The 14,676-nt window shown below is 41.5% G+C and overlaps 1 protein-coding gene across 3 annotated transcripts in view; it reads right to left on the reverse strand.

Moving 5' to 3' along the window:
• The window catches only part of Enox1 (ecto-NOX disulfide-thiol exchanger 1), a 551,532-nt gene that overhangs the window by 332,704 nt on the left and 204,152 nt on the right, over positions 1-14,676 (reverse strand). For 2 of the 3 annotated variants that reach the window (XM_038310118.1, XM_038310116.1), the window contains exon 1: positions 11,680-11,805. The exons of the other annotated variant lie outside the window; for it this stretch is intronic. The gene's annotated coding sequence lies outside the window, so the exon portion shown is untranslated. Of the gene's footprint in view, positions 1-11,679; positions 11,806-14,676 lie in introns of those variants that run through there. 3 annotated transcript variants of the gene reach the window in all.

Below are 14,676 nucleotides of genomic sequence, written 5' to 3' on the forward strand. Positions count from 1 at the left end.
TGGTATACCTTCAGATTTCTCTCAACTCTTGACTATTGTTGGGGCAGCTGGCCCAATCCCTGCATTCAGGGGCGTGGCTGCCCCAGGGGAGAAAGGTACCCTTAAAAAGACCGGGTCCTGGAAGGACGACCCTGTTTTTGTCCCCCGCGTTACCCTCTGCTTCGCTGGACCCTTGGCTCTGTAAGTTCCCTTATTTCTCCTTTTATTAAAACTGATTTATTCTAAAAAGAACTATTTTTGGTTATTTCCAAACTTCTTCATCCGCCGCTACAGACTATTACAAAAAAAAGCCTGCAAAATGTTTTAGTGTGGTCGTAACTATATAGCTGGGATAAAGGCAACTAAAGTGCCTTCAAAAGCATTTTCCCAATCTGTATTCCTTCCCACAGTGTGGCAGATTAGCATTCCGTGGTGGCACCCACAGTTTCAGATTTATTTGTTTCTAGTTTATGTGTACTAGTGTTTTGCCTGAATGTATGAGTAACCACCACATGACTGCAGTGCCTGTGGAGGCCAGAAGAGGGCATCACATCCATTACAAGGGAAGCTACAGGGGGTTGGGAGTCATCTGGGAGCTGGCAATGGAACTCAGAAACTGCACAGGAGCAGCAGCAGGCTGAGCTATCTTCCGACCCCTCACTAACAGTTTAACTGTCACCAGGTGACAACCGAAAATACTGCCTTTTAAATTTTGATTTTATTTCCATCATTAATAAGGCAATTTGTCAGATACTAGCTTTTCCTTTGAACTGTATATTCCTATTCTTATTTTCTTCTGTAGAGCTGATGGATCTTATCAGTTGATACTTCTAAGTTCCCTTTTAAAGAAATCAGCCCGCCATATGTCACATGTACGACAAAGTGTTTTTCTTAATTTCCATGTGACTATAGCTTCAGTTTGGGTAGGAGCAGGATAACCTTCTAGACTTAAAGGCATTTTATTTGTGATAATATGCGTTAGTGTTCATTGCATGGTTGTTCAGTGCTTGCATGTGGCTAAGCATGCATAAGGGTGCATACCCATGGACACAAGCTGAGACCAAAGGCAGGTATCTGATATTCTGCTCTGTAATGGGCCACCTTATTTTGGTGAGACAGGGCTTCTTAGAGTAACTGAAGCAAGCTGGTGGTGATGAGCAGGCTGCAGAGAATCCTCTGTCTCTGTCTTCTACGATGCTGGGGCTACAAGCATGTGTTCACACCCAGCGTTTTATGTGGATGCAAACCCATGTCCTCATGCTTGTACAACAGGTGCTCTTACCTACTGAGATGATGTGGGATTCCCCTATGTATGCTGTGAATACCACTAGTTAATATGGAAACTGGCTTGGCCTGATAGGGTAGAACAGAGCTAGGTAGGGAAAACTAAACTGAATGCTGGGAGAAAGAAGGGCAGAGTCAGGGAGATGCCTCGGAGACAGACACACTGGAACCTTGCTGGTAGGCCACAAGCCTCATGGTAAAATATAAAATAATGGAAATGGGTTAAATTAAGATGTAAAAGCTAGACAATAAGAAATTGGAGCTAATAGGCCAAGCAGTAATTTAATAAATATAGTTTCTGTGTGGTTATTTTGGAGCTGAGCAGCTGAGAACTAACAAGGGGCCTCTTACAACACTGAGATGCTCCTTGAGCCCTTGAAAGGCATTTTAAACAATGCATAAGTTACTATAAAAACTATTAGCCTGATCCCAACCATGATATGCTCTGACTAGGTATTATGTTTGTCTTAGGCACCAAGGTCGCCAGAACTCAGTAGTGAAATCCCGCTAAGTTGTATAGTCACTGCACACTCTGTACAGCAGCCCCTTGCTCCTTGTATTTACAAGTCACTTAAGAGTCACTCAGCCATATCTTCTTTTATTTATTTTGTTGCTTCCCTACCAAGCATGTAACCAGAGGACAGATCTAGAAATTACTGTTTGATTATAAGAAAGTCCAGGAAGGGCCTGGGATTACCTTTGCATCTTCACAAGTGATGAACCAGGCTTTGTACTTGAGGGTTCAGTGTGCTAGCCCTATCACCTACTGGGCTGTGCTCTGTGTGGGACATGTGGGACACCCCTCACACTTGCCACCAGCAGGCAGAGAATGCCAGGGAGCCAGCCAGGCAGCCAGGAACTCTCTCTGTGTGAGAGCCCGTGAGAAGCATAGCAGGTCCTACGCACAGGCTGTGAGTTCCAGACTCTGACTCTAATTGGGTAAGGGCTACCGCTGAGGCCTCATAGTCGTCATCCACAGGATGCGGACAGGTACAGGTGACAGAGAAATGAAAGCAGCAACACGGCAGGTCCGCTGTAGGTGACAGGAGTTATGCAGAGGGGTCCCCAAGAAGCATGTGAGAGCTTCTACTAAATGTAGTCTGTTAGAACACTAATCACAAACACAGACACCACGACTAAGAGTATGATGGCGTCTAACAGGCTTTAAGAAAGACATGAACGTCCTACAGGCCATGGAAATGGGCCCTAAAGGGGCCGTCGAGAAATACTGGAAGATGGGTTGACAGGACCTGAATTAAGAGGCTTTAAATAAGCAAAGAGTGGTGTGCCTTTAAGGACAGAAAAACCTGGTGGTAGCACATGCCTTTAATCTTAGCGTGTGGGAGGCAGAGGCAGGCAGATCTCAAGTTCAAGGCCAGCCTGGCCTACAAGAGCTAATTGCAGGGCAGGCTCCAAAGCTACAGAGAAATAAATAAATAAATAAATAAATAAATAAATAAATAAATAAATAAATACAGACAGACAGACAGACAGAAGAACCTCAACAGAAACGCTGCCTGACCTCTAAGCTTTCCTGAGTGCCTCTGGACAGAAGGAACCTTCCTGCAAAGTGCAGACGGCCAAGAAGTTAACCTCTCAGAGGAGTTCTGTTTGTTTAAATAAGTCGATGTTTACTTATTCTTGCCTCTCCACTAGGAAAAGGAATCAGCGGATATCAGAACAGCTAATCCTGAATTTATAAAGGAATGCTGTTCCCTGAAGTTTATCAGAGGAATATCTGAAAAGCCCGCCCCACAGAAACACTGCTGCACAAGCTGGAGAACCGCACAGCTCATCAGCACACCAGCAAGGCCGTCCTGATGTTGTTACAGATTGCGGGGGTTTCTCAGTTGCAGTCCAGGAATGCTACCATCAGCTCTGCTACAAGGTGAATGCAGAGCAGCAAGGTCTCCACTCTCTAGGATCCTCCACCTTAGCATGGCCAAGAGGAGTGGAGGAATCGATGCGGCAGGCCACAGAGCACTGAACAGGGGAGTAAATTGCTTCCGTGGCAGCTGGTAAGAAAAACAGGGGTGGTCATTGTGCCAGGGTGGAAGACTTCTCTGAGAAGACTCCCAACAGAGAGCAACACAAGAGCAGGAGACTGACGCTGGCAAGGGGATAAAGGGGAGTTCAGCCAGGCTGGAGAGAGTGAAGAGAAGGCAAAGGCAGCCCTGGTGAAGAGCATCCCAGCATTAATAGTGAGCCCTTCTTGCTACACGCTATGTGAGGTGTGACCGTTCCCCAGCTCTTGGGACAAAGGAAGTGAGGCTTGGCCTTCAGAGACTCTATGGCCTGGGGCACTTTCTCTGCAGGACCCACAGCACCTGAGGATGCGAGCACTCACTGGAAAGAAAGTGAGAGGGTTCCACACAGAAAGAGTCACTAGTGGCTCCTACCCTTAGCACCAGCAAGGAAAGCTCTCTGGGAACTGGGGCTGAGAAATTTCCACCCTAGTGAACAGGGTTTTACTGTTAAGGAGTGTGGGGGGAGAGGAGGTAGCCTACTTTTGGTTTACTTACCTTGCTTGAATTTCCCAAGTTGGTACAATGGACAAAATCACTTGGGACAAAAGCAAATTAGAGAGTGAGATTTCGGCAAGCCAAGACCACGGGAGCCAAGGCAGTGGCTGGAACTTCACCTACCTTCCGAGATGGATATTTAATATGTGAGAAACAAGCTCAACAAAGGACCCCTGGATCTCTCCAAAAATAAAACCACAGGTGGACAGAAAATGACTCTCAACTTTTACAGTATGTGTTTTTGTTTCTGTCTCGTTGGTTGATCTTCTTTTTAAATGTTTGTAACTACCAAGCATATTATAGTAGCAAGTATCATATGACTGGTGGCCACTGTGATTAGGAAATTTAAGAACTGTTTTCATGAGCCAAGTTGCAACGGCACATTTTGCTCCTAAAATTACTTTCTAATACAAATGCTGAATGTAAATAAGTTGCTCCGGGGATGTCAACAGCTACATGTTTTCCCCATTTGTTGCTTATTACCATGAATTAATATGCCAGCTGGCATTTGACAACAGATTTTTAAAAAAAAAAAAAAAACTTTTTTAAAATAATAAAATCAGCCGGGCAGTGGTGGCGCACGCCTTTAATCCCAGCACTCGGGAGGCAGAGGCAGGCAGATCTCTGTGAGTTCGAGGCCAGCCTGGTCTACAAGAGCTAGTTCCAGGACAGGCTCTAAAAAAGCTGCAGAGAAACCCTGTCTCGAAAAACCAAAAAAAAAAAAAATAATAATAATAAAATCAACTTTCCTATGAAGTCCTATTGCTTTCTCTTTTTAAAGATTTTATTTTCATTTTTACTATGTGTGTGTACATGTGAGTACAGTTGTCCACAGAGGTGAGCATCGATGCCCCTGAGACTGGAGTTACAGGCCACTGTCAACTATCCCTTGTGGGCGCTGGGAACTGAACCTGGGTCCTCTGTAAGAGCAGTACAAGCCTGTAAACACTGAGCGATCTCTCCAGCTGCTTGCCACGTGCTTTCTCAAAAAGGCTGACAGTTTCACAGTTACAAGAAACACAGTTCTACTCCTTACAAATTCTAGGTGTTCTTAAGATTTCAAATATAGCATTTTTAAAAAAGAACACCCCGGTGAAGAGGTGAATGAATTCTGTAGTTACTTAAACACATGGATTTTATTCTACTTGATCTTCAAGAAAGATGAACACTGAGAATAAATAAACATACATTATTATGATTTTAGAATATACAAATTGGTATTCTCAATGCCAAATGTCATGTCTATCTTCTGTTAGGATGTAATTGAAAAAAAAAAATCCTGTAGCTGAAGCAATACAAAGATAACACTGGATATTTGGGGAACAAATTAGTATTTCTGAAGGAAAACAAGCAAGGCTAGAACTTCAGAACTGAGCCATGTGGAGTGGTATCAGTGGAGAGGAGAACACTTAGAAGCTCTTGTCTCCACTCTCAGAAGACAGGTACAGACTGCTGTGTGGTTGCTGAATGCTTCCTGAAGACCCACGCGGGAAAACCTGTAGTCCCAGGCTGGTAAAGAGCAGGGAGAAGCCACAAGAGGAGGGACCCTGTGGAAGGGTTAGTTCCCTGAGGACATGTTCTTCTTATTTTTTCCTTGTTTGTTTCCCTAGCTCCAGATGTAAGAATGTGGTACCTTATACTTCTGCCACACCATAGGGACCAACAACAGATCCAACAAGGCGAGAATAAAATCTCCAAAACTGGGGTCCAAAAGTAGCATCTTCTGTCCCCTCAACAGGTTAATTTGTCTCACGCACGTCATTATTAGGATGGAATGCTAACAAGTTCAATAATTTGCTGAAATGTGCCTATAGTTTACATGAGGTGAGTTTAAATGTTCTTGTTTATCCAGAGGGATTTGCAAAGTATAAACTCCTGTGAAATGAATGGACGGGCCATTATTATTTTTGGAGTTAAGTTATTTGGAATTCCTGTGGCCTAACCTCCACCTATTATGTTTCCAGTGACCTTGTCCAGACTATCTAAAATACGAACGAGCAGAACAACAACTTCCTCTTCCAGAAGCAGACACCGACAAGCAAAAGCGTTGCTCTGTCCAAGACATCAATTTGTCTATTCATAATGTGAACAAAGCGCCTCCATGCCAATTGCGGATTGGGTTCTCCAAGAAAATTTAAAACTCATATAGACTAAGAGGAGAAAGTACAAGTGAGAACTCCTAACACCTCAGTGTCTGGAGGCCAGGAGGGGAAACATGCAAGCAAATCTTCCCCATAGGGTATCAGAGAGTCCTCACTGGCACTTAGAATAGCCACTAGAGTGACACTTTTTATAGGATGACAGCATTAAGAGCTTCTCCTCAACACCAGCATTTATTCCTCTGTTTCTCCAATTCCAGGGACCCTTTCCTTCCAAGTGCTGTACCAATGAGGAAACTCCTTCAGCGTGTGTGTGTGTGTGTGTGTGTGTGTGTGTGTGTTCCTGTAAGTGTGGCTGTGCCAGGTGCTTGTGTGGAGGTCAGAGCGCAATCCATCTTGGTTCCCCTCACCTTTCATCTTGTTTACAACAGGTCTCTTTGTCGGTCCCCACTGCATACCCTGGGCCAGCTGGCCTGGGAGAATCTGAGGACTCTCCTGACCATCTCACCCAGATTTATGTGTGCTGTTGGGATTCTCAGCCATTTCTCAAGCATGCAAGGCAAGCGCTTTCCCAGTGAGCCATCTCCCTCGCCTATGACCATCTCACCAAGCTTTAAGTGTGCTGTGGGGATTCTCAGCCATTTCTCAAGTTTGTACGGCAGGCACTTTCCCAGTGAGCCATCTCCCTGGCCCAGCGTTCCTTTTTAAAATCTCATTTTCCCTCTAATATTGTCTTTAAAATAATGTGAAATTCAGCCCAATGAGTTCTATCATTCTCCCTTTTATCTAGCCATTTTAGCATGCTTTTAAATATTTAATGTTTTAAAATGAACAAAATTGTATCCAATAAACTCCTTGCCTAAAGCGCTTTGTTGAAAATTTTTAATTACTTGAAATGATTAATGTAACGCTCAGAGATCATTTTACCTCTGCTTAGCTGTGCCCTGGTAATTAATTAATTAATCTTACAGAAAGGAGGAGCATGAGAGTCGTGAATGATCAAAATTTTAAAACAGGAACTGAAGAGCAAAGGAGACCATTCCTGCGGAAGGAGTCAGTGCTCAACCTGCCCTTCCTCTGCCCCTCCCCACAGTCCACAAGGAGGAGAAACAGCATTTCAAAAGTAGATTTGTAAATCATGATAACAAGAGTCAGGGGTTGATTATGTAACTTCCCACATTTTCGCATGTAAAACCCAAAGTTTGATATTTATGGAATCGCACAATGCCTTTCCAAGGTTTCTTGTTTACAATAAACTTTATGGCAGAATATTTCAATTTATGAATTCCACCCAGGCTTCTCTCTAATGAGAATACAGCCTGTTTGGTTTTAAAGCATCCTGACATTTAAAGATGTTTATTTTGGGCCTCTAAAAACCACAGAAATGTTCCCCTGCTGTAAAAATTTTGATCTATTATACTTGAAAAACATAATATGAAAAAATCCCTAGGCAATGAATCTTGCTTTGTGGTAGAACAACACTCCTTTCTCACTTCTCTGACAAGTGGCAGTGTTATTTACAAAGCTGACTTAGATAGGATGGCACATAACTATAGCCACATATTTTGGTCAAAGCTGTCAAATAAATGTTTTACCTTGAAAGGCTAATTCAAAAGCCATTTTCCCTTACCGTGGTGTACATGGTACCTTCTAGAACAAACACAGGCCCAGGACACATACACTACCGATGGAGAACGATTCTGGCTTAAAATTCTAGATGTGCTAAAAAAGTTGATCAGCAACCATGCCAGGGTGTTCCCACAAGAAAGCCGGAGACCCCCCACCCTTGATCATTCCAGTCACCAAATGAGAGAAAAATCAGACTTCAACCAAACCAGTGTGCCAGTCTGTCAACCTCTGTTCAGAAACATTTTCTTAGATGGGCTAACTCCACTTGCACTTCAAAGGATCAAATCAGATTACAAGTTGATGAAGAATTGTAGAACAAATGCCAAGCTCCTGAAATGCTGTGTCCCTGACAGAGACACCAACTCCACACTTGGCCATCCTTCCATCCCAAAGGGGTCCTAAACTCCAGGGTCCTAGCTTTCTCCATCTGCTGCAAGTCAAGTTCCTGCACTGGCTGGCCAGTTTCTGATCATTATATCATTATTATTTTCATACCCGCAGCCATCAAGTTTTAAAAACTCATTTTAATGATAAGACTAAATCCATTCCATTCAAAAGTCAATTTGTGTCTCCTAGTGCTTGCTATCACAGGTCTGACTTAAGAATGACAAGGCTAGACGTGGCAAACAATCCAAGATGGTGATTTTTATAATGTCTATAACCTACAAGAATAAGCCTGTCAAATCCTCTGTGCTTATAGCATGGGTAGATAGTAAACACTTATATTTCAGAAAACCATTGAATAAATTGTGCTACGCCATAAAATGAAGCTTTAAGAGACAGTTAATAGATAAAGAAGAGTTCCGTGTCCTTAAACATGAGTGTGTTCCATCCATAATTCACCTACCACTTACATCTAAAGCACCTCGATGTCCTGTTAAAAGGTTCCCCTCCAAGTCCACCTTCTCTCTTTCTAGCTCTCACTGCTGTTCAAAAAGCCTTTCTGTAAAACTGTTAGCTCATATGGGCCCTTTCCAGATCCTTACTTACTTAATCTAATTAGGATCTCCTGGAACATATAAAACAACCATAGCATGTAGAAGAAGGAGCTAAGATAAAGTCTAAAGGAATTTTTTTGAATGAAATGATAGAAGAAAATTTCCCAAATGTAGGGGGAAAATGGACATCCAAATACACATGACTAGAAAAGAACCTCTCCATAACCTATCATAGGCAAAACATTAAAAAATAAATGCAACAAAAAGAACATAAAGAAACAATACTCAAAACCACAAGGGAAAAACACAAATTCACCTATAAGAGAAATTCATTACAATACCATAAGATCTCTCATCCTAACTGTAAGAGTCAGGAAATTATAGAATAATATATTTCAGGCTCTGTCAACAGAGATTATTATACCCAGAAGAGTAATCTCTTAAAATTATTAAGAATAAAATTATTAAGAAACAAGCACAAGTAAGGGCTATTTATAAAAACCAAGGCAACACTGAAAAGGTATTTAAAGAGATATTATACATAGAGAAGGAAAGATGATTCCACATACCAGACAATAAGAAAGTCTACATTGTTTAAAGGAATAGGTGGGTAGAGGAGCCTTGTGAGGAAGTCCATAATTCCCAATCTAGTAAATCCCTAATACTAAAAGGAAAAGAAGAAAAATAGCTGCCAATAAACCAAATAATAGGCCAACCAGTTTATAATTATATAGATCCCTGTGTTTTTATTTGGGACTGAATGGCTGTGGGACCAGGCAGGACAGGAACTACTGTAAAGAAATGGTACCATCATGGACAACTAAATCCATTTAAAACATCAGAGAGTTTGGGAAGGAATTCTAGACACAAAAGAACAGAGTCAAGCATGGCTTCTTGTTAGCAGCATTTTCTCGAGTACCTTTGTTTAGAGTATTGATTGCAAGTTGTTAAGGATAATGGTTTTTGGGGAAAAAAAAGTTAAACAAAGAAGATTAGAATCAGAGTTCTTGTTTGAAAAAAAGGGGGGAGAAATTCCTGTGGGACAATGATCTTGCATTTTCTTAATAAAATGTTGATTGGCCAGTAGCCAGGCAGGAAATATAGGTGGAGTAACCAGCCAGGAAGTAGAGCTAGGTGATGACAACAGGAGAATTCTGGGAAGAGGAAAGGCTCAGTTTGCAGTCGCTACCCAGACACAGAGGAAGCAAGATGAGACTGCCTCACTGATAAAAGGTACCAAGCCATGTGGCTAACACAGACATCACAGAATCATGGGTTAATGTAGAATGTAAGAGTTAATAAGGAGCCTGAGCTAATGGGCCAATCAGTTTATAATTAACGTAAGCCTCTGTGTCTTTCTTTGGGACTGAATGGCTGCAGGACCAGGCAAGACAGAAACTACTGCCAACACCCAAACAACTAGAAAACAACCAAAATAGACAGACAAACAAACAAAACCCATAGGAAACAGCAAACCCATCTGAATAGTAGTCTTAAATGCAAATGCTCTGTTCCACAAGGGAGTCTTACAAAGTGACTGGCTGAGATGAAAACCAAGGCCCAGGGAGCCCTTGTCCTTGAGAACTGCCCTGGGTACACTGGCAAGGAGCTTCAAACACTCAGAGTCAAACACTAATAACCAACTCCCAAGCAAATGGGAGACATAAAGAAGCTGCTGTCCACTCACGTCTAAAGAGTACACGTCAGGCCAAAACTACTTAAGAGAAAAGGCCTCTGCATGTCAATACATTAGTCACAAAGACACAACAGCTGTAAATACACACTAAGGAGTAGGCTCTCAATTTCATAAAACTAGCAATAAAAAGCATAAAAATTCAGGTAGATCCTGGCATAACAGGAACATTGGGTAACCTGTTTTTCTTTTTAAATGTTTTTAATTTTAATAAAATTACATTACTTCCTCCCTCTCTCTTTCTTCCCTCCAGCTCTGCTCAGCTACCTGTCCTCAAACTCCTCCCGTGACATTCCACTCTCAAGGTAACAGCCTCTTTTTCTTGATTTATTGTTACATATATGTACGTCTGTCTATGCAAAAATAGATATAAACACAACCTGCTGGGTCTGTTTTTGTTGGTGGTGTGTATATGGTTTCAAGACTGATTACTCTGTATTAGACACTAATATGGGAGCTCAACCCTGGGAAGGTTTAATTCTCCCAGCAATCAGTAGTTTCCTCTAGTTCTGTGGGGATGGAACCCCAAGAAATTTCTCCCCTTCCCTGTTAACATGTCCATTGATAATGTTCTGGTTCTATTTGTGCAGCCATTTTTAGGAGAGATTGTTGCACAGCAGACTTCCTGGTATTTTAACTCTACTGTCCTTCTCCCACCCCCTTCCATGATGCCCCCCGAGCCACAGGAACTATGGCGCAAGAAAATCATTAGTAAATACTAGAATGACAAAATCAATTCCTTTCCTATTAGCAAGAAGAACACCAAAATATTGCACAAACACTGGTATACCAATACACCTTTTTTTTTCTTTTTGAGACATGGCCTTAGTATGTAGTCCTAGCTATCCTGGAATTATGTAGACCAGGCTGACCTCAAACTCACAAGTGATCCATCTGCCTCTGCCTCCCAGGTGCTAGGATTAAAGGCTTATGTCACCACCCCAGCCACAATATACATGATCATTACAAAAAGTGAGAGAGAAAACTTTTTAAATTCCCAAAACCAAATGAAAATGATAGCAACCTCTCAGAGATACGGCAGTTCTAAGAGGAAAGTTCATAGCTATGAGTGATTTCAGAGAGAGAGAGAGAGAGAGAGAGAGAGAGAGAGAGAGAGAGAGAGAGAGAGATATTAAGTAAATAATACAATGATGCAATCTATGGATCAAGAAAAACAAGAAGCCAAGCCCAAATGCAGCAGGTGGCAATCAGTAAAAGACTCGGGCAGAAATTAATGAGATAGAAAGAAATTAAAAGCACAATACAGAGATTCTGCCAAAAAAGATTTAGTCATTTGAGAAGATAAACAAAGTTCACAAATCTCTAGTTAAACTAACCAAGAGAAAAGACCCATAGTAGTAAATTTAGACATGACACGGCAGTTGCTACAACAGATTTCTAATGACGTCCAAAGATTCATTAGAGAATTTTTTGAAATCTCCCCAAAGCTGGAAAATCTAGAAGAGTTGGATGAGTTCCTAAACAAATACGACCTATAAAATCAGATCAAGAAATTATAAACAACTTAAACAGACCACTAAGTGAGCAATGGAGACACAGCAGATTTGAGAGCTTCCCCACACAGAAAAGTCCACGACAAGCTTGGTTGGTGGATTACACTAAACTTTGAAGGAAGAGCTAATGTCAACACTTCTTTAGCTCTTCTGCAAAATGCAACAGCAAAGAACACTACCGATTGATTCTTCAAAGTTAATACTAAACTATGGCCAAACCTGATATGCGTATAACAGAAAAAGAAAACCAGACAAATATCTCTGATGACCACAGATGTAAAAATTCTCAATGAAATACTTGCAAACTGATGTTAAGAATACATTAAGAAGATTCGACAGCATGAACAAGTTGGTTTCATCTCAGGAATGTGAGGTTGGTTCTTCGTGTTTGAGCCAATAAATATAATAAATGGTATAAATAGACTTCAGGACAGAATCCCAGAGGCCTCTCAATAGAAACAGAAAAGACATTTAACAAAGGTCCAGGTAAAGTTCTGGGGAAAAAAATCACCTAGATATAGAAGAAACATCTGAACACAGTAAGAGCCATATTGTTAAAACAGAACACAGCAATCAGCTGGGCGCTGGTAATGCACACCTTTAATCTCAGCACTCAGGGAGGCAGAGGCAGGGAGATCTCTGTGAGTTCAAGTCCAGCCTGGTCTACAGAGTGAAATCCAGGGCTACACAGAGAAACCCTGTCTAAAAAAAAAAAAAAAACAACAACAACAACAAAAAAAAAAAACCATGAAACAACAACAACAAATACAGCGATCATTACAGCAAATGGAGAGAAACTGAACATTTCTTTTGGAATCTGGAATGAGAAACTTCCTACTTTAATTCAATATTGAGATTGAAGTCTTACCTGGAACAGCAAAAGAAAGAAATCAAATGGATACAAATAGAAAAGGAAGAAGTCAAACAGCAGAAGGTATGACCCTATACTTAAAGGACTCTACATGCCCCACCAGGAAACTCTAAACCTAAGGCTTTCAGTGAGGGAAAAGATGCAGGACTCACATTTAAAATCAGTGTTTTCTATATACCAAAAACGAGCTAGCTGAGAAAGAAGGAACAACATCCCATTTGCTGCACTTTCAAAAAGTAGAACTAAATGTCAAGAACAAGCCCAACAAATGGGAGGTCTCTTCAGTGTAAACCTGAAGACGCTGAAGAAAGCAACTGAAGAAGACGGAAAGGCCTGGCACATTCATGGGCTGGCAGAGTCAATGTTGTGGAAATGTATACATTAACAAAATTGCCCTATAGGTTCAATGCACAAATATTCCAACAATATGTTCTACAGCAGTAGGAAAATCAATCCTAAAAATCCATAGGGAAACACAAACACAGGTTGCATTCTGATCTTCACACGTGCACTGTGGCACTTGTACACCACACACAAATACAAATAGTAAGTAAATATTAGCTAATAAATTGAGTAGTGAAGACAATTCGATGCAAATTGGAGGTCTGTCTGTCTGCTTACCCACGCATCAGCAGCTCTTATCTGTTCTCCTGTTTATGTTGCTATGGGTGCTTCTAGTTTGTTTGTTTGCTTTTTTGACATTTTCTTTTTTACCCCTCTTTCTTGGAAAGATACAACATTCTTTTAGTGATTTATTGATATAAATTTTATACTATGCTTAATTTTTCCATCAGTAATTTTTAAAAATTTGTTCCCCTTTTATTAAATAAAAATAGATTATTTTACAGTTTCCCTTCCCAGGAACCAGTTCTGTCCTGCCATGTGGATCCTGCAGGTTGAACTTGAGTTGTCGGGTTTGGCAGAATGCACTTCACCTGCTGAGCTGTCTTGCTGGCCCTAGTGGTTTTCACCTTGAAACTCTTGATTTTACCGAAGTTGTACACAGAAGGTACTCCTGGCAGGATGCTAAGGAAAGAAGGTGACCCCTGAAATCACTACGTGCAGAAACAGACGGAGGCAATGTCTCATCAGGCAAGCTGCTTCTACTTAAGAGTATGAGCAGAAAACTCCTTCAGCCTAATAGGAACACTCTTTGTGCACTGGCACAGCTGCCTGGCTCAGCTCCAGACCACAGCTCTCCACCCAAAGCCACCTGGGCGTGCCACGAGGCTCCAAGTGCTCCAAGGGTTTCCTGTCTTTTCACACACGTTCATTTGTTAACTACTTGAGAAAACTCAGTTTTAAAAACCGAGTTCGTAAGTGGCCCTGCACCACACCCAGGAAAAAGCTAACCATTACCTTCCCTGGTAGCCTACGCCTCCTTCCACAAACATCTCTAAAGTCACAGATTGTCTGTGATTTTTAAACCACTTCAAACTAGTGCCTATGAGCCTCTCATGAGCGGGATCTTTACCATTGCCTCTGGGTTCTTTTCTCTCTCTCTCTCTCTCTCTCTCTCTCTCTCTCTCTCTCTCTCTCTCTCTCTCTCTCTCTCTCGAATTCAAGGCAGGGGCAAGGGTATCTGATGTAGCTCAGGTTGGTACTGAACTTGCCACATAGTTGAGGACAGTCTTGAAGTTCTGATCTTTGTGGCTCCCTCTACTAGGTGTCTGTTTCTTTAACACCCAGCGTTGTCCAAGACACTAAAAATAACTGAGGATGTCTTCAAGACTTTCTATTTGAGGAGCAAATGGAATATTGATGACTTTAACCAAGAAAGGAAATGAAAAATAGGAAAAGAGTATAGTATAAAATATAATTTGTCTCACTTGAAAACATTCAAATTTAAAACTCACAGTTAGAAAAGAAAACATAAAATTGGAAACCCCAGACAAGAAGAACTAGACAAAGGGCTTACTTAGAACTGAAGATAGACATTTGGGATCCATCCATCCATGAGTAGGGTTGAAAACCAGGGATATGTAGGGGACACAATGAAAGTCAGGAAAAGGAGAGGAAAAGAACCCTAGAGTTTATCTGACACCTAAGTCTAAAATGTGAGAATGCCTGAAGAGACCAGAGAGAGAACGACAGAGAAGAGCCTAGAGGCCTTAGATGCCAAAGGCATGGGAAGTTTAGAAGAACAG

Source organism: Arvicola amphibius, chromosome 13, assembly GCF_903992535.2.
Source record: "Arvicola amphibius chromosome 13, mArvAmp1.2, whole genome shotgun sequence".
Taxonomy (NCBI): domain Eukaryota; kingdom Metazoa; phylum Chordata; class Mammalia; order Rodentia; family Cricetidae; genus Arvicola; species Arvicola amphibius.